This window comes from Bombus affinis, chromosome 2, assembly GCF_024516045.1.
Source record: "Bombus affinis isolate iyBomAffi1 chromosome 2, iyBomAffi1.2, whole genome shotgun sequence".
Lineage (NCBI taxonomy): Eukaryota > Metazoa > Arthropoda > Insecta > Hymenoptera > Apidae > Bombus > Bombus affinis.
In genome coordinates, this window is record NC_066345.1 from 13139565 (window position 1) to 13158720 (window position 19156).

The 19156-nt window shown below is 40.2% G+C and overlaps 2 long non-coding RNA genes across 2 annotated transcripts in view; one reads left to right on the top strand and one right to left on the bottom strand.

Moving 5' to 3' along the window:
• LOC126927350 (uncharacterized) overlaps positions 1-18896 on the bottom strand; it is a 33300-nt gene extending 14404 nt beyond the window's left edge. Inside the window, exon 1 of the long non-coding RNA XR_007715406.1 lies at positions 17478-18896. This is a non-coding gene — a long non-coding RNA (uncharacterized LOC126927350). The remainder of the gene's footprint in view (positions 1-17477) is intronic.
• LOC126927365 (uncharacterized) lies at positions 11724-15139 on the top strand. Its single transcript, XR_007715418.1, has 2 exons — positions 11724-12083; positions 14744-15139. It is a non-coding gene; the product is annotated as an uncharacterized LOC126927365 (long non-coding RNA).
• Positions 18897-19156: the final 260 nt, after the last annotated feature.

Below are 19156 nucleotides of genomic sequence, written 5' to 3' on the forward strand. Positions count from 1 at the left end.
CTCTACACACCTGAACCCTGTCACACACGTTCTCCGCTGCTCCATCAAAGAAACTCCGTACCAATTCTCCGATCGCTAGATCACTGCGGTGTTTGAATGGCGTTCGCAGAGATACGATTTCCCTGTCGTTGCAGTCACGCGCCCCGTATCCGGTGCCGAGAAATTGGTAGAAAGTGAATGCTGGAAATCAAGAACCCCCGGTTCAGGGCCGTCAAGGGACGTAGCCACGTGGAGAATGGGGATGGTATTCCATGGATAGTGGAATGGTTCACGGGGCCGCGATTCTAAACAACTTAACGATAAAATTTATAGTTCCACAGCACGCCTACCCTCGCGGGGCTTTGGTCGTAAAGGAGATCAGAAGAGGAGAGGGAGAAGAGAAGGAAGAAACGAAAAGGGAGGCTGGAAGAGACCTCAGCCGTACATAGGAGGTCTCTTGTACAGGACTTTTACCCTGCAGAGTTGCGTCGTAATTTATGGATGCCGTTCCCTTATCCGCAGGATACGAACTCCACTCTCCCCACACGTTTGCTGTCCTTCTATCGATCCTATATACCGCGACGAAACGGGTGTCCAGAAAGTTCGCGTGTCCTCACGATCCTACAGATCCTTAAGCACTTTTCTGCGAGGTTAAGGAAAGCGAAAGTTAATTCAGCAGCGGAAGCGAGACGGGAGATTTGTAATTCAGATTTTTCAGATCGCTTTCTCCTTTGCCCCTACTTTCACGTAACTCTCTCTCTCTCTCTCTCTCTCTCTCTCTCTGTCTTATTCTTGTCCTTATTCTTACGCTTCTTCGTTTTCTACCGAGGCTTCGCTGCTCCTTTTTCTTTCCTGAATTTATGGAGAGAGTTTCATCGACGCGGGAACTTTTCATCCACAACTTGCCGCGTATCTCGGCAACCGGTGAAAGTCGCACGCCACGCTACATAATTGGTCAACTCTTACGTCCTATAGATCAATCTGAAAAATGTCCAACTAACGAACTTATTCTCGTCCTTTTTCAAATTCGTTTATCCATTTATTCTTACACTCTTTTTGTTTCTCAACTAGAAGATTTCATTTTTCGCGCGCGTTTATTCCTTAATGATAAGTGAATTCTCAAGAATTCTTCCGGCATTGTAGAGCCACCCGTTACATGTCGAAACACACCCTGTACAGAAATGCTTGGTTTGCCAGAGCGTGCGCTCGCGTTCCTCGCTACGTGTTTGCACGTGCACGTATGTATGTTTCTGCTCGCGCGTGTGTGTGTTAGTCCACCCTCGAGGGAACGGTGGTGTGGCAGAGTGGATGAGGGATGGAGGGCAGGGGGAGGGATGAGGGCGGCCGGTGAAACCCAGATAGAGAGCGGGACAGAGACGAGACCGAGGGGTCCCCTCGGTTCGACGAACGAGGAACGCAGTTGAAGTTCGAGGAGGGTGCGAAAAGGACGGGTGTACAGCTGGGGAGACAAACATAAGGGAGACTGGGAGGGTATGAGCGAGAGGGCAGGAATACGTGGAGGCCCGTCTTATATTGATTTCTGTCCACGCCACCCCCGCCGTGCCTCCGCAGCCCCTGCGAGCCACCCTACGCAGTCGAGCCAGGAGGCAGCGCCAAGCGGAGCAGGTGTGGGGGTTGGACACAGGAGAGACAGTGTGCGAGAGATAGGAACGGAAGGGAAGGAACAGAATGCCGTATAGAATAGAGAGCAAAGGACAGAATGTGGAAGAGAGATAACTAGAGAGACACGGAGAGACAGAGAGAAGACTCTGCTCGCCGCACTTTCAACGGGAGAGGCCCTCGGGGGTGGCACTCTGTCACATTCAACCCCCGACCACCGTCGCCAGTCCGCCACCCCTCTTCGTCTCTCTCTTCGCTCTCTCCCCATTCAAATAACAGGCACCGTTGCTTTCGAGGGTAGAGGAGAGAGGTAGATGGTGGTGTGGTGGCGATGGTGGCGGTGGTGCCGATGGTAACGGTGGTACGAGGCAAGCTAGATCGGAGGGCGGGCTGACAGAGGGTGAGTTTCGTCCGGCCGAAGCACACCTCGATCGATTGGGCTTGTCCAAGGGTGGAAGAGGTATCCCGTCTCTCCTCCTCCTCCTCTTCTTCTTCGCTTCCCCCGCGCCGTTCACTCAACCTCACCTTCGCCACCACACCACACCGCCACCCTCCTCTAACCGGCCCAGCCTCCCCTGGTTTCGCCTCTCACCCTCTCCCTCCCCTGTAGTCATCCCCCTCGGCCTGGCGAAGCCCGAGAGTTGAGCGTCACGCGTACACGTATACGGTGTGTCTTTACGTGCACGTACGTGTATGGCGAGGGGTTACCATGGCAACCCACCCTCACCACGGGGGTGAAACGCCATTGGCCGGCGCAGGGTCTCGACCGATCGTGGCCCACCCCTGTGTCTGTCTTTGTATCGGCGTCTACGTATGCCGTGTAGACCTCTTCTCGTAGAGAAAAGGGTGAACCAGCACTCACTTTCTCTAGCCAGTGTCCATCGATGGAGCTTTTTAGTTTCTTCTTCTTTCTTTTTCTTGTTTACCCCTCACGTTGAGACAATGGGGATAAGATTGTTCTTTGGCGGAGACTTTAATGGTTGTCGTTAAGCTAGATGAATTTACGTAGATGCAGATTCGCTTGAGAAGTTCGTTGATTATTCGCGATTTTTGTGGTGTTTTGTTTGACTTTTGAAAAGAGGGATTGGGGTTAATAGCTGTTTGACGGTTCTCTTAATGGAAAATGTGAACTAGCGTTCACTTTCTCTAGCCAGCGTGCATCGACGCAACTCTGTATTCTTTGTTATTCTTCACGTTGTCGAAACAACGAGCATAAAAATATTCCATCGTAAATTTGAAAGAGAAGGTTAAGCATATTTTTCAAAGCAGAGTATAACATGGTATATATCTGTAATATAATATGAAAATGAATAATGCCAGAAAAATTACGACGATCTGACAGTTTTTCTATAATTTACTTTTACCTCGAAAGGATTAATGAATCTTCTAATAATAAAAAAAAAACACACGATCTGGTTTAAAACGACCGAAAGAACGCTTAAACTGAACAAATTTACGTAAATAGGAGAGAAATAAAAATTTTGTTGATTGATTCCGGTTTTTCTGGATTTCTATTTGACTTTTAGATGGAGGAATGGAGTCGATAATTCTTCCTCGACAATCTTCTCTTGGCCAATGTCTTGTTTTATTCTCGTCCCCAATGCGTTCGCCCGTCTGCATCCGGAGACGCGACTTACAGGTGGCTTGTTTATCACCGGCGACGCGTCGAGAAAGAATAATTACTTGCCGGAAGTAGAAGTACCGCGATTTCAGGGTTCCAGCAGGTTTCCATGGCTCTGTTCTTTGACCGTAAATTTTATTTCCGTCAAGATTGTCGTCGGTCGAAGCTACGGAAGAATGTCTTGATATATTTTGGCAACGGTTGCAGGAAAGCATTGTCTTTTTATCTTTTGTCGAAATAAATCGATAATTAAAAAATTCTAGATTCTATTTATTTTGTAATATTGAATTCGTGTGATGATCATTGAAAATATCATAACAATAGTTTTATTGTTAAATTGAATCAATATTGGAAAATTTCATACGACTATTCACACATATAATTCACAATAATTCACATTTTTTTAATTTTTCATTAAATTTTAGATTTTATTAAATACGTAATTATGAGCGAAATATAAGAAAGGAATCGTAATCAAATTTTATGTAAAACTTTATACAAAAGTTTTTATTTTGACTTCAGTTTGTGTTTCACTTCATATTTTACTAAATAGACAGCTATGACAGAAATTTAAATGTCCAGAACAATTAACAGAAATTTAAGTTATTAATTTAAATACTATAATAATGTGTAACAGAAAAGAAACTATGTTAAATCAAAAGATACAGCCAGATTTAAAAGAACTTTTTGTTTGATCTAATATTTTACTAAATAAACAATTATGAAAGAAGCTTAAATGTGCTGGAAACGTAGAGATTCAGGAAAATTGAGAAGAAAGAGGTTGTTCCAGTGCGAAACGTTGAATTTAAGGTAGAGACGTCCGTGTAAAATTGTTTGGAAACGAACAACGTTGAGAGTGAAAAGTAAGAGCTGCGGTGTAAAGTAATAATCGCGTCCGTTAAACTCTGGAAAGATGTCGAAGGTCGGAGAGTACTTTTCGAACCATGATTTTGTTTGCTCGCGCCAGTTTCCTCGTTTTTGCTCGAGTAAATGGCGAAACTTTATAAAGTTTGCAACATCGGGTAAGTTTCTCGGCGGCGGAAATACCAGAAGCTCTCCTTCGACGATCGTCCCGTTTAGAACGGAAACGAGGGATCTTCGCGTTACGCTTCCAATTAAAATACATATAAAATTGATGTGTTTTTTAGGTTTTTTTAAATAGAGTAAGTAATTCAAATATTTTGATGCTATTTATTTGTGCTATAATGTTATTATATAGGCTGATGCAATATTAGTAAAATTGTATTCAACAATATGACAATATTGATATTACTAAGAATTAATAGGTGAATAATTAGAGAAATTTTAAGAAAGTAATTAATTTTGATGTTTTGCTGTGTTATTCTGTGTTCGTGCGATGTTAGTAAAATTGTATTAAAAGTAACTAACATTTGATTTTTGTACACACTTCTGAATTTCTACTGTACATAATAGAAATCTCTTTTAAAATTTATGAGGTGATCTATTACATTCTTCTGCCTTATACATTTTGAAGTAAAGTCATTTTTTATATAGTATGGAATCTGAATTTTTACATTCATTGTATTTTTAGATACTTATCGCCAGATGACAACAAAATTCTTAAAATTTCGATAAAGTCTTCTAAGAATTAGAAAAGTCAAATACATATCTGACGAATATCATCTCTTTTCATTCTCAGAGCGAACAAGTCACAAATAATCTCAAGCGAAAAATAAAATCTGCCAAGAGATTTGTACCTCTTAAAAATTCCTGAGACATTCTCACACGTCTCGCGTTAACATCATCCAACACCCACAAAATCTCCCCTAAAGAACCAACGAAGAGAACTACACAATTGTCTGAGAGCGGCGATAAAATGCTGGGTTGAATGAAATTAACGAGCGGGCCGTTATCGAAGGCGGTTGTGGAAAATGAAATGATCAGCTGACGGTAAGAGTGTCGAGGTCGAGAGGTTCGGGTCAGGGCACGGAAGACGTGGAAACTTTCTGTACAGTTGGCGAAGAGTCGAGCGAGAAAGGGTGCTACGAAAGCGTAAGAAAAGACGTGGCTGATACTTCCAGTTGCATAGAGAAGTCTGGAAAGAAAAGGGTGGCTGAAGTCGTACGCTGAAGAAAGAGCGGGACCAAAGTTGAAGGAAAAGGCGTAGATGGTTGGAGGAGAAAACGAGACAAAGAGAGAATTACGCTTTTCACGATGCCGCGAACGCGCCGGAGAGGCGCGCTGGATTAGATTCAGGGGTGACTCGCAGCACCCTCTTCCCTCCCATCCGACGAGAGAAAAGGAGCATAAAGGAGACGGAGAACGGCGGAAGTCATAAAATAATTTAACCCACTTTAAGAAGAAAATTAACAGAATGGCGAAAGTCTTTAAGATTCTCCGCAACTCGGTTTCCCCGTTCCAGCTTCCGGCGCGCGCCTCCACTCACCCCGTTCCATCCCCAACTTCCTTCAGCTTCTGTCGTTTTTCCTCGTTCCACCATCGTCTTCGTCACCATTCTTCCTCTCTTACCCTCTTATTCATTGAGCACCCCCACTACCAGTAACGGTGGCTCGCCACTTTCTTCATTGACTCTTTCTTTCTACTACGAGAGAGCGTACTACGAGAGTTGGTTCTCCTTCTTCGTTCAACCTTTGTCTCTCTCCCTTGTTTCACCGTCTTATTTCGAGGCGTGCCTTCCCTTTTGCACGCCTGCCACCTCTGTTTTTTCTCTAATTATGAATGAAAACGCCGCCGCTCCGCTGAACATCTCTTCAACCATCTTGGCCCTCCTTCGAGCAAGCTCTTGCTCTTTCCACGATGCTTTAAGTTCACGGAACGACTTCCTCCGCGACCGCCTTTTTCCTACCTTCCTTGGGACGGCTTCTCCACGGCCAACTCTTCAGCCTTGCTGGCCCCGTTACCAGATGCTAAATTGCATTGTTTTCTGGGTCGTCTTGGAACGTTTTTGTTAGAGTGCCTTTTACTGGATTGACTTGTTCTCCTGTGTTAGGCGCTTTGTTTAATAGCTGCTGTTGTTTTTGGATTGCTCGCGCGATGGTTTTGAAGTGATTGCTTCTTTGGAACTGTGCGTTTTGGATGCTTTGAGGGATAAGTGGATGAAGCAGTCGGTTTTCGAGCAGCAAAAGATGTGTCGGAGTTTCTTCTTCGTGAGATGTCGTGTTGTTTGTTTGCAGCGTTTTATCATTTTCTTGCGTTGAAAATAAATCAAATGGTTTCGGCTGTACGAAGTTATTCATAACATTAATTATCTATTGGGACCTAATTGTAGTTAGTATCAGGTTAAATACTGTGATCTACTTAATAACAGAGTACTAAATTAACGATTACTTTGCATTGATGGTGCACATTTAACACATTGAAGGAAGAAAAGAAACGATAAGGGAGGGGAAAAGGGTGCAGAAGGGCAACGTAAAATTGGCAAAGGGAGGAAGAGAGCAAAGAACGAAGATAAAAAGCTACGAAAGGAAAGGAACTACTATAAACATTAATTAATCTTGCAGATGTGACGGGGTCGATTTTCCCGCAATTAACTCGACGATAAACCCAAAGAAAATAGTCAGAAAACGAAATCCTAATAAAATAAATGAAAGCAAAATAGAAGAGATCTTAATAAAATAATATGAAACATATAAAGAAATGAGTAAATATTACGAATAATAATCGTGGAAGGAAAGAAAAAATAATAAGAAATACGAATGAAATGGGTGCTTAATCGTAACAGGGGAAGTTGAGCGAACGATTTCGCGGATGGCTTTGTTTTCTTATCGTCGCTACAAGTGGTGGTTCCGTTGTCGCGCGCCAGCTGACCCACTTTTACCCCTTTTTTCCCTCTAATTATGAATGAAAACTTCGGCAAGTGTCGCGCAGAGGGGTTGGAGGAGTAAAAAAGGGGGAGGGGGTGAGTGGAAGAAGTGGAGAGGGAAACACGCGAACTCTTCTTTCGTCGCGCCGACTCGGCTAGTGGGTACTTTTAGTTTTCCTCCCTAACCTTTCCACCCGCCCCTTCTCCTCTTTCTCCTCCTCTCACGTCCGGAAAACTCGCTTTCCACGGGAAAACCGCATTATCGTAAAGTTTGACGTTCCCTGTCGCGCGCCGTTTTGCCGCTGACAGTTTGTACTCGTTTTATTCCGCAGGATAAAGCGCCCACGGACTTAAAACAAAAGCGTACACGCGGCGAAAAATGTCTCATAGCAAATTTATTCATCCGATTCTGGGAGGATAATTCTTGCAAGAAATTGGGACTCGAAGAAGTTTAAGTTTGGCACTCCTTCATTTTTTACACATCTGTTTTATTTTATTCTAGTAAGAATGTTAATCGCATGCAATATATTGATAAATACATATGTTTACGTGTATAACAAATACTGAAATAATTCTCTTCTACTAATCTCATTGTTAGACAACTATTACATCAATTAAATTACGACATCCAACATCTGCAATCTCTAAAAATTGAACAAGCAGTAATACTCGTTTCTTCTTTAAGCAAACGAGGAAATAGAAACTACCAAATTCTAAATCTTTTTTCTTGTTCGAAACACATTCTTCGTCCGAGAAAGGCTCCAGTTAATAGATTATTCTTCCAGAGAAATACTGAAGCAAGTTACAAGACACGAATCAAACGCAAACTCGTAAGCGGCTTATTAGAAGCAAGCGCATCGCTTCAGTTTCAGCGTGATTCTATCCATTAATATGTTTCATGGGACATGACACACGCATTGTATATTCACGGGAATAGTACGTTTAATTATGAAACGGCCATCATTGCCGCAAGTACCCACGATAATCGAGAATCGCCAGGGCCCCATTTCCCATTATAAGGGCATAAGCCAAGGCATGCCTATGGGGTTTGTTTTCATCTCATCCGTTAACCTGCTAACTAGGGAAGACGAGGCCAAGACGTTTAATCAAAGTGGAACAAATATTCATCCAAAGAAGTAGTACAAGTAGAAAAGAAATGGATCGATATACACATATATGTTTGTGTGTGTGTGTGTGGTGTGTGTGTGTGTGAATAAAAACAAAGGAACAAAAAAGAGTAATTTCACAACCAAGCCATTAATGAATCCCCGATAAAAATGCTTCGATGACTATTTGAAGAAATCATACAGATAAAAGAAGAAATTAATAGGAAACAGAGAAGAAAGGAGAGCATACGAGACGGATACATAAATAAACAAATGAATTTCACAGCCGGATATATCAACCAATCCTCGATCAAAACGTTCAATGACGATACAACAATCACTTAAGAAAATTACATGTATGAAGAAGGGCTTAATAAAAAAGAAAAAGAAAACAGAAAATAAGAGAGTAAAGTTTGAATAGGTCAATAAATAAATACGTAAATAAAAAATAAAGACAAATTCAATTTCATAGTACAATCCAATTAACGAATCTTCGATCAAAATATTCGATCAGGATACAACGAATATTCGACAAAACGGCTAGCGTTCGAAGGGGTAAAGAAGCGATCGGCGTCGGGACGCCGCGACGGATGAACAATTTATCCGCCGCGCCGGATGAACGATTTATCCGCCGCATCCGCGTCGACATCGCCCCACGACTTGCTGTAATTACTACGTCGTGTTTAAGTGGCACCTCATCGACTAATTAGCGAAGCTATCGGTGCCATTTTAATAGAACACGGACAACCGTTTGCGGCAGACCGTGATCCCTGGGCTGTTATTGCGGCGTGAACCGCGTCGCGCCGCGCTGAAATCTCGCGCGACGTCCATGGGGCTTGAATATTTTACGAGCGTCGGCCGCTAGAACAAGGGGGAGAACGAATCGGAGATAGAATTGGGCGGAAACAACGGATGAAACTTTCAGCCGTCTTGTTGCTCACCAACTCGGTACCTGCGGATTTAATCGGGTCGTTTCTGCTTCCTGTCGCGAGAAGAAACATAGAATTTTCAAAATTTCAGCAGAGTAGCAGAACTCTTGGTGTCCTCGTAATGGTATTTTGAGGTGGTTGAACGTCGAGGATCGACGAGATGGAAGTATTTTGGGGATTAATTGACGGAGGGGTTGTAGCAGATGGAGGAACACGCGACACTGGGGTGAATTAATTGGGAATTTTCTCTGATTTTGTTATATTATTCGGATTTGTAAAATCAGTAAGTGTAGAGAGTATAGGAATTAGCGAGTTTGATGATAAATGGTAATTTATAATTGTTTACAAAATCAAAGTGTAATTGTGATGTTTTATCTAAAATGCTTTTTGTAGTTTAAAGATTTAAAAATGTTAAGGTCGAGGAATGAGATTCATTTGAGTATTGTTGGATGTGTGTTAATTTTGATAATAAATAGTTACTTATAATTATGTATGAAATGAAAACGTTGTGGCATCTTGTGTAAATATATGTGGAACATTTTCTGGCATTTCAAAATTGAGGAAAGTTGAGATTTTCGAATGAATTGAATTATTTTCTGTATATTTTTGAAGGAAGGAATTATTACATCGAATTATTTAAAATCGTCACGTTTAACTTTCATGTTGTCTTAAATTATTTATTTCTGCACGTGTCGATGTAGCTAAGACGAATATAAAGTCTGTCTTAAAAAACTGTTCCATCGATTAAAATTCACTTAAAATGATCATTCGATGAATCTGACTTTTAAAGATATTTTTCGTGACCGTCAAACACGCAATTTCCGATTTCTTTTCGAATCTACGCGAACGAGGGGTCGAGAAGAGAATTAGTCAGAGGTGATTCCCGTTTATCGACGATCGTCAGAAGGGTCGGATAACGTCGTTAGCCATTCTCGTTCCGCTTGCGTTTCCAGATCTATACGGCTAATTAAATCCATTGGTGAGCCGTGCACGCTTGACGAACCTCGATCGATCGATCGATCGATGAAATCGTTTTATCGAATGTTAATTGGTGTAATGAGACTTCGCTTCTTTAATCTCGCGGTTACACCATGGGAAATGATATTCAATTTTCTCGACTTCTCCAAAGCGAGAGAACGACTTATCTCATGTTTAAACGATTTCATGAAATAATTTTATCCATTACTATACGACTTCGATGCGATTGAAAGGTGAGTATATAATTTTAAATTTAATTTTTTTCATTTAAATATTTCGTTGTCGATTTCAAATTTGTGTTGTATTTGATAACTTGTTATAGGAGATTCTAAGTTTCAATGAGTGTCTCATCCCTTAATTTTTAAAACTTGGGTCTTATGTATCGTACTTATCATTATGTATTGTATCGTATGTATAATACTTGTAGCTATCACTTATATATATTTCGCGACTAACATCCTTATAAATGGATATTGTTTCCTAGCAGTTTCATGAGCTATATGATAGGAAGAATTTTTGTGTATCGTATAGCGTATATACAAGATAAATATAATCCAAAAAGATAGATAAAATATAGATGCTCATTTTTTTTACATAATAATTTACCATCTAATGATATTAATGAAGGTAAAAGTTACAATTTGGAAAATATAATTGTCTCGTTCATAATTTGACAATAAGTAGAACGGTTAAATAACTTGTAATTCATAAAACTGACTTTTAAACTTTCATTTGTTCTGTCAGTATTATTTAAATGAATTTTACATAGGAGACACAAAAAATCACGACGAGTAAAACTTCAAAACGCACCCACAGATCTCTACAAACTTTCTCCTCATTATCACGTACACATATAAAGTTATCCATCATTCCGTAACCTGTTCTCCAGTGCACCCCTCGACTCGATCATGACGCCCGAGTCAGCGCTAATGTAAATCAGACGAGAAAGCTGGCACGATGAAACAAGCTTGGCCGCTCGCGAAACCAGTATTCCATACTATCCATTGGTCTCTCGTTCACCTGTTATCCTCCAAAAACCTGTTCCCTACTATTCTCCAAAATTCCAACCTTTCTACCTACACTCCAGTATCCGTTTAATCAGATTACACCGCTATAAACTCAAAAGGGGAAGCGCGGGGGGTTGGTTGTTTCCCAGAAAATTCGTCGATAACTAGAAAGAGAAAAGGAAAGGACAAGCCAAGCCGGTTTTCAATTTTCGATGATTCCACCGAATTCGGTAACAGTGTTAGCGGGGTAGAGAGTGTTGGCATCGTGCATCCAGCCACCCCCAGCGTCCCTCTGCTTTTGCGGTGGCTGTTCACCAAGGTATATAGGGTGGCTGCCGCTTCGTCGAGGCTTTAAGACAGCGTGTGTGGGAGTGGGCGTGGCCATGGGGTGGCCGTTGGCCAATCAGCAGCCGCCAGTTGCTGGCCACCCCCGACCCACGTGGTCCACATCCCCCAACATACATATTGATCTCGTGGTCCTTGCCGACCGCCGCGCCGCGCCAACCCGCTCTGCCACCCTTCGCTTCACCCATTCCTGTTCTACCTCCCAGTCTATCTCTTTTTATCCAATGTTCGTTCAACTGAGAGTGTCCTTTTCTATGTACCGCGTCCCTACCCCCGAACGTGTCCCTTCAACCCTCGTCGACGATCCCTCGACGACCGAGAGAGAGAAGGTCGTGTGCCTGACCAGCGTGCAAGGAAATTTCGAAAGTAAGCGGCGGCGTCTGGTTTTTCACGGACCTCGTTTCACCAACGGGGGGTGGGTTGGCGAGAGGCGGTAGAACGAGGAGCACAGAGACGTCTCGTTTCCGACGGCGTTACCGCGTTGAGTCGCGCGGAATAGAGATTGTTCGAGCGATGGAACGACTCCGGTCGAGACACAAGGTAGCTGTTTGGCGAAGTTGAGGGAAGAGGAATGGGGCTGATTAATTGTTTGATGTACGCTATCAGTGAAAAATAGAGTTGCTTATAAATGTATTCGAACACCAGTAGAAATCTTTTATGAAAATAATCAATTAACGAAACATTTTGAAATTTCACGAGCACCGTAGTGATTATGTAAGTAAAGTTTAAGACAATTCTGTAAATTTACGTAGAAGCTACAAAATATTTGGTGCAAGTATATATTCCGCAGCGATCATAAAAGTAGTCAAACAATCGATTATTTATTATATTAGTAAGCCTCGATATTCTATCTTTGCGTCTTCGTTATTTCGATAAACGTTTTAAATGTTTGTCCGCAAATTGGTTGATATAGTACTTCAAAATTTAGAATAAATACATAGGTAACCAAGCACATAAATCATTATCGTCAATATCATTTCAATATCGTTTTCAATGATATTCTAGTCGAATGAAAATACTAGATTATTCTATGATATGGTGTAGTAATAAATTAAATTAATTAAATAATGGCTATACATACTCGAACGCCTATGGTTTGGACAACCAAAGGCAATTTGCTATTTGTCTGACAACGTATGACACATTCCACTTGCAATTAGAGAAACGAAATTTCTAACGATCAAATATTCTTTACATTCTTTACATATTAAATGTGCTAGCTCTATATTTATGAAACAAGAGTATACTAAGTTCCTACCGTCTTTTTTCTGCAATGAATATATATTGTTTGGGGAAAAACATTGTTCCTTAATAATATGCCATGCCAGATGAACTATTAGACATAGAAATCGATAAATTTTGGATATTTTTATAGATATGATGTATAGTTATTATTTTATAGTAGCGTATGATTATTTGATTGATGTATAATGTGTTTATTGTGGGATTGGGGGGAGGATATATGGTAATTGAGATTCTAGTTGGCGGCTTAATAGTGCTATGAACATTCAATTATTGCTCTATTTAAGCCTCCCTCGATTAATTCAAAGGTTCTTGGATCAAGTAACCAGCTCGTTCCGCATTCTTCGCTCCTGCTGTCTATTATGTCGAGCTCGCCTTGGTAAATAAGGAGTGAGATTTTCTGGGAGATTAATCGATGTAATTTCACTGGAAAGCTGCTTTCTCTTCTTCAGAATTCTTGTCGAACAGGGAACGAGTTGCTGTCGATATTTTTGAAGTTTAAAGTGAATTAGGGAATCTCCTTCGGACGAAACTTTAAAGCTGTTTTAATGATCGTTCTTGTTAAATTATTATGTGACTTGGGTGAGAGTAATTTTACCCGAAAATTAAAAAGAGAAAAAGAGAAGAAATAGCTTGAAAACTTTGATGATTCTCTTGTGCATTGTAACGACGTACTGGACTTATTATGTCAGTTATTTTTGATATAAGAAGCATGAAATTTATAACAATTTTTAACAAGTTTTATGATTTCTTCATAATCTTCTCATATATTTCACAAATTCCCAACCTCTTCGTAAATTTCGCATTACTCTCCAATAAATTTGAGAAATTTCATAAATCGCCGACTCCTTAATAACTTATGACTACCCACAAATTTGACAAATTTGTGACCTTTTTAAAACTGTTCATAAATTTCACAAACTAATGACTCCTTTATAACGTCTAACAAATTTTACGTGGCTATCTGAGGATCTTTGGACGATCGAAAATTAATCTTCGTCTCGATAAAGGTCTTCGTCCTGGCGGTGGCCGAAAATGACATTTCTCCCCTGTCGAAAATCCCGAGAATTTTCCCGATTCTTCCGGTTCAAAGGTTCGTCGATTCTCGTGAATCTTTAAACGACGTCACGTTCGTTGTCAGTTTACCACTATGAGGTGGGTCGTTTGCGCGTGCAAATTTCGTGCACAGTAAGATGTTTCCTCTCCATCCCTTTCGTTTCGACGTTCCACGTTCTGTTCCAGTAAAAGATTCATTCCTACAACCTAAGAGCATAGAGGACGACAGTCCGCCGAGTAATCGAGTCATTTAATCGACTCGAAATAACCGTCCAGCTATCGTTTTCGCGGACGATCGTTCAGCATCCTCGAAGTAGTCGAGAATCCATGCAAAATTCATTCGGTTTCGATCGTCTCGATTTACGTGGAATTTTAGTTGGCCTACTTGCGATTTGATCGAGAGGATGAGCATATTGCGTGTACATTGAGGAATTTCTCCTAGTAGTTTGGAATATATGACGGGATTCGGAGATATTGAATATAACAGAAATGAAAAGAGTCGTGGGTTTTAAATCAGTTTTCAGGTGCATGGTAAACTGTAAGGGAAGTAGAGAAATTGGTATGTGAAAATTTATTCTTTCAAGTAAGAATATATTTTAAATGTGTAGTAAATTGTAAAAGAGAATGAGAGGTCTGTAATAGATCTCGGTAATTTGTAATCTTAAAGATACATTATACTTAAATTATGTATTAGTATAATATATCATATACACGCTCAATAAATGGTACCACTAGTTTTGCAAGACTCCGTCCTTCGTACTTGATACTACATTATAAGATTAAATAATTGTATTAAATAATTTTATAGCTGCCTAATTTATCATTCACCGCATCATTATACTTGCGCTTTGACGTGAAACTAACAGGGACAAAAATTGTATCATTTTATACGATAAAAGGCTTATATATCTCTAAAGTGCGTATGTTCGATAAAATCAAAATCAAATCTTTTATATTCCCGTCGGTATTAATACCAAGAACCGATATAGGAATATTTCCACTATAGAAATAAGATCTTCTACAAAGGTTATGTGAAACGTAATAAACGTTTAACGTTTAACGTAATAAACCAATAGGTAGCAACCCATCATGATTCGTACAAAAGCAAAGAAGACATCGAAAAGAACGGGCTTGCAGCGGTTCCAAAAAACGGTCTCATTGAACTAACGAGAAGCGATCGCAATTGCAGCGAATAATAGCGAAACGTTTCACGGAGAGCAGCCGGTACGACCTCCCGAGGTCCATGAACGAGCGATCGAACTCCGCCGCTGCTGTCAGTTGCCACGACGCACGACGCGCGTTTCAAGAATACAAAAGGGTGAAGAAAAAGGGAGAAACATGAGAAAAGAAAGAAGGGAAAGGAAAAACAGCGGCACGGGTCAGCCGGTGAAACAAGAGGAAGAAAGAAAGGAGAGGCTCGCGGACAGAGAAAAAAGCTGGAGGAATAACAAAGCTACCGTAGTTCCCACAAAGGCAAAGCCTGACCTTCCACCCCCCAACGCAACCCCTTTGGCTTTCTGTCGCTCCGCTGAAACAATACCGACGACGGTAAAACAAAGAAATAAACATGAAAAGACAAAAGACGGCCGTTTGAATCCATAATTTGCCCCCGCGTTGCCTTTTGTTTTTAGGGACCCCGTGTTGTCCCTCTCCTCTCCACCGGGCCTTTTCTCGGCCGTTACCTTTCCCTTCGACTAACATAACCAGACACGAATCCCCTCCCCCCTGTGGACCGTGAATTTTACGGTTACGCCGACGTCGTCGAGCTCTAAACCCTTTCCTCCCTTTCGAGCGAGTTCTTGAGGTAGGTCCTGGCGAATGCTTTGCTTCTCGTGTTTGATGTAGTGTCGCGTAAGAAAGAGAGAAGTTGGGTGTTGATTTGGTTGAAGTGGAAAGGTTTGGTGATGATAAGTAGATCGCGGATTTTTATGCAGTTTTATATTTTTGTAGACGACACATAATTAAGAAAATGGAACATAGAAATTTATTGTAAGTATTAAATATTATTGATATTTAATGTCAAGTATTTTGGTTTAGATGATTCATATACTTCTGCATATTATGTACATTCTATAAATTTTCAACTCATGGATTATCTACAAGTGTTTATTATCTGACTGACTGAAGCTACTCATGGAAATTGATGTTTTTATGAATACAACGAAAGAAGTGAAATCTTTTTACTATTTTTAATTTCTTTTAATTTAATAAACATATTTCGCTATTATGTAGTTTATCATTTATACAACATTGTATGAATAAAATTCATGTTTTTACTAACTAGAATACATATACCAACTAGAATAGAATTAAAAAACAATCGATCGAGTCAAGTTATTATAAACGAATATATAAAGCAATAATAATCTCTTGAACATTGGTATTCGAATCTTAAGGTTCACTGTGCGTATCAAATTATACGGCGAAGAAAATTAAAACGTTTTTTATCGCGTTTCAAAGGTACAAATTACTTGTGCGACGTCGATGAGAATCGATTCGAGATAGGTAACGAGGGAACGTCTTTAAAGGCCTTCGAGGGGGCGGCAGTTCAATTAAGAGACGGCTTCCTGCGAAGAGTTTTCAAGGGCGCGCACGGCGATCAAAGAAAAGCAGGCCGCGTAAAATTCCTCGAGAAAACTTTTCAACGGCGAACTCTTTCCTCATTTCGCGCGCACTTGAATTATTCACAAGCTTCTTCTTCCCGCCTTTGTTTCTGGGCCAGGGTCGTCGTCGTCGTCGTCGTCGTCGCAACGATCCCCGGTCGACGAACTTTCTCTCTTAAGTAAGACATTTTTCTAACTACTTCGCGCTATTCACCGGGATCCAGCGCACCACGACGCGTTATTTAAGCGGACCCGTTCGTTCGTTCAGCGACTCTTAGCACGTGGTTACTCCTTCCAAACCCCTCCTACCCCATTCCGCTCTTTTACTTTTACTGCGACAACTTTCTCCGTGAATTTATTACGTGCACTGAATTTCACGCGAGACGTGATTCTCCTTTTCCCCTATTTCCATCTTGCGGCTGTCTTTAAATTCTTGGTGGAAAGGGAGTGTTTATCGTATACTTCGTGCAAATGATAGCTAAGCATCGCTGTTATCGAGACGTTTGCATATGTAGATGTTGTTTAGAGATGATTGTATCTAATACTGCGATATATTAGCGCTGGATCATGAAATACTTTGAGTAAAATGGTGAATGGAGAGAAACCCTGATTTCAATTATTTTAGATACTTTGTATGTCAGAGAATAATTTCTAAACTTAATACTTTTTCGTTTCCAGGAAACCTTGTATCAATTATAAGTATGTTAAACGATTTCAAGATTGCATTCAGAGACACTGAATGATATCAGATCATATAAGATACATACTACATGGATTATTAATTTATATAAAAATTGACGTACCTCAGTATGCATTATCTTTTCCTAGACGATGGTAGAAGTTAATAAATTCAACTTATCTATACAATCTCACACTTGAGTAGAATAATTTCACAGTACAAGTGATTTTTTTTGTAAAGTAATTCTTTTATAAATCATGTAGCTTCATATAACTATAAAATTTTGATACTGTGAAAATGAAATGTAGAATATGATAAAAAGTATTTTATTGCGAAAGAGGACTATGTGCACATACTTTTTATAGCCACTGTATATTCATCATACCTATTTACAACCAAGATGTGACCGTAATAAATTAATCAAATAACTCAACTCATTATAAGATAATCCACTCAACTCTGCTCAACTCAATCTCTAAAATTAATATCCTTCTTCACAAAGAAACAGATCATGTTGAAATTACTTACATTCGAACTCATTAACCAGCATCTTCACCCGAAGCGACTTTTTCTTGCATCGCGAACTCCCCTGGCGTTTCGCACTCGTCGGTACCGTTCTTCTTCACGTTGCGATCCTTTAAAAGACAGCATACCTCTGTGAGAAAGAAGGGAAAAAAATATCAGGATACACCGCTGTACCGTATGAAACACCGCTAATAACGAACGATATCTCAAGCGAGGAATCCTCCCGTGAAAGGTTTGCGCGGGGATGAAAAGGGCCGAGGTAACTAAGGGGTGAAGGAACGTCGAGCGTTGCGAGAGACAGGAAGGTAGGACTTTAGAAATTCGAGATAAGACCCCCTTTGTCGTCGAGACGAGGAGTTTTCATGTAACCCTTTCGCTACGACAGCCGTCGGAAAGCCGTGAGAGCTGCGACACCCTTCAACCACGGATCCTCTGGCCCTTTTCCCATTTCGAGATTCGTTACGTGACGTTACCAGTCTGAAAATCAGGATGATTCTTCTTGAGAACAAGCTTCTGAAATTCCTTAATACAGCTTTCGAAGGTGTATTAAATATTTGTGTAATATCGAACCCGCCGCGGTTTCTCAACGAGACTTTAACTATTACCATTCGAAATAAATTTCTTTTCCAGTGGAAGAATACGATCAATCGGCACGATTGATTTCGTGAATTATTGAATTGAAGAGGGATTGAAGAAGATTGAAACCTTTTTAGATGGTTTGCTGTTCTGTGTATTAGGATATGTATTGCGAAATGATTCTTGAATTGCCTGTGTGAGGTTAAATGTAATCTGCGACGAGTTTCTTTACATGAAACGTCCTTTGGATGGAAATTAAAAGTTTTGCAAATTATAATTTAAGTTGTATTTCTTCACTCTTATCGATAAATAACAATTGTGCAATTTGAGTGTAAATTATCGTGATTTCTTCATGTCAGATCATCTTTTCTCAAGAAACAAATACTGTGATATGTAATTGAGTAACTTGTGGATGTAGCAAGGCTGACGAGTGCTTGAGCACGGAGTGGAAAAGATGAAATATCTATGTCAGAATATCGGCTGCAAGAGAGGGAGGGTTTCTAAGAATGCACATGGAGACTGAAATGCGTGGTGACACGTGGCAGGATTGTGTGTTGTCCGTGTGAAATCTTTAAACGTATGATTGGAAGGAGCCAGTGGTTGAATAAGTCGGATGTGTAGAATAAATCGAACTGCACATTTTACTTGTCTTATCCAATATATATTCTATGATTTTATACCTACGTATAATTACTATTATTTATACTACAATACATAGCATTATACATTTACATTATATGTATGCCATTGTATGATATCACAATCATTGATTAGTCGTAAGTCGTACTATATTTTATAATATCTAAACTATCTTTTACCTTACTTTTTTTTTAATTACATTTGCTTTCGAATCCCTAATTATTCCATTAATCTTCAATAATTAAACTGATCCACCCCAAAAAGTTTCAGAAGATATATCAGTAAAAGATGCAACTGAAAAAGGAAAAGTACCACGAAATCATAATACAAAACTCCGAAATTAAAATCCTCTCCCCCCCCCCCCCTCAAAAAAATACAAATTACATAATGTCTACTAATTACTTGAGCAACGAAAATATCAGTCGCATTACGAAGTTCTCTACCGCGACACGAAAATCGCTCTATCT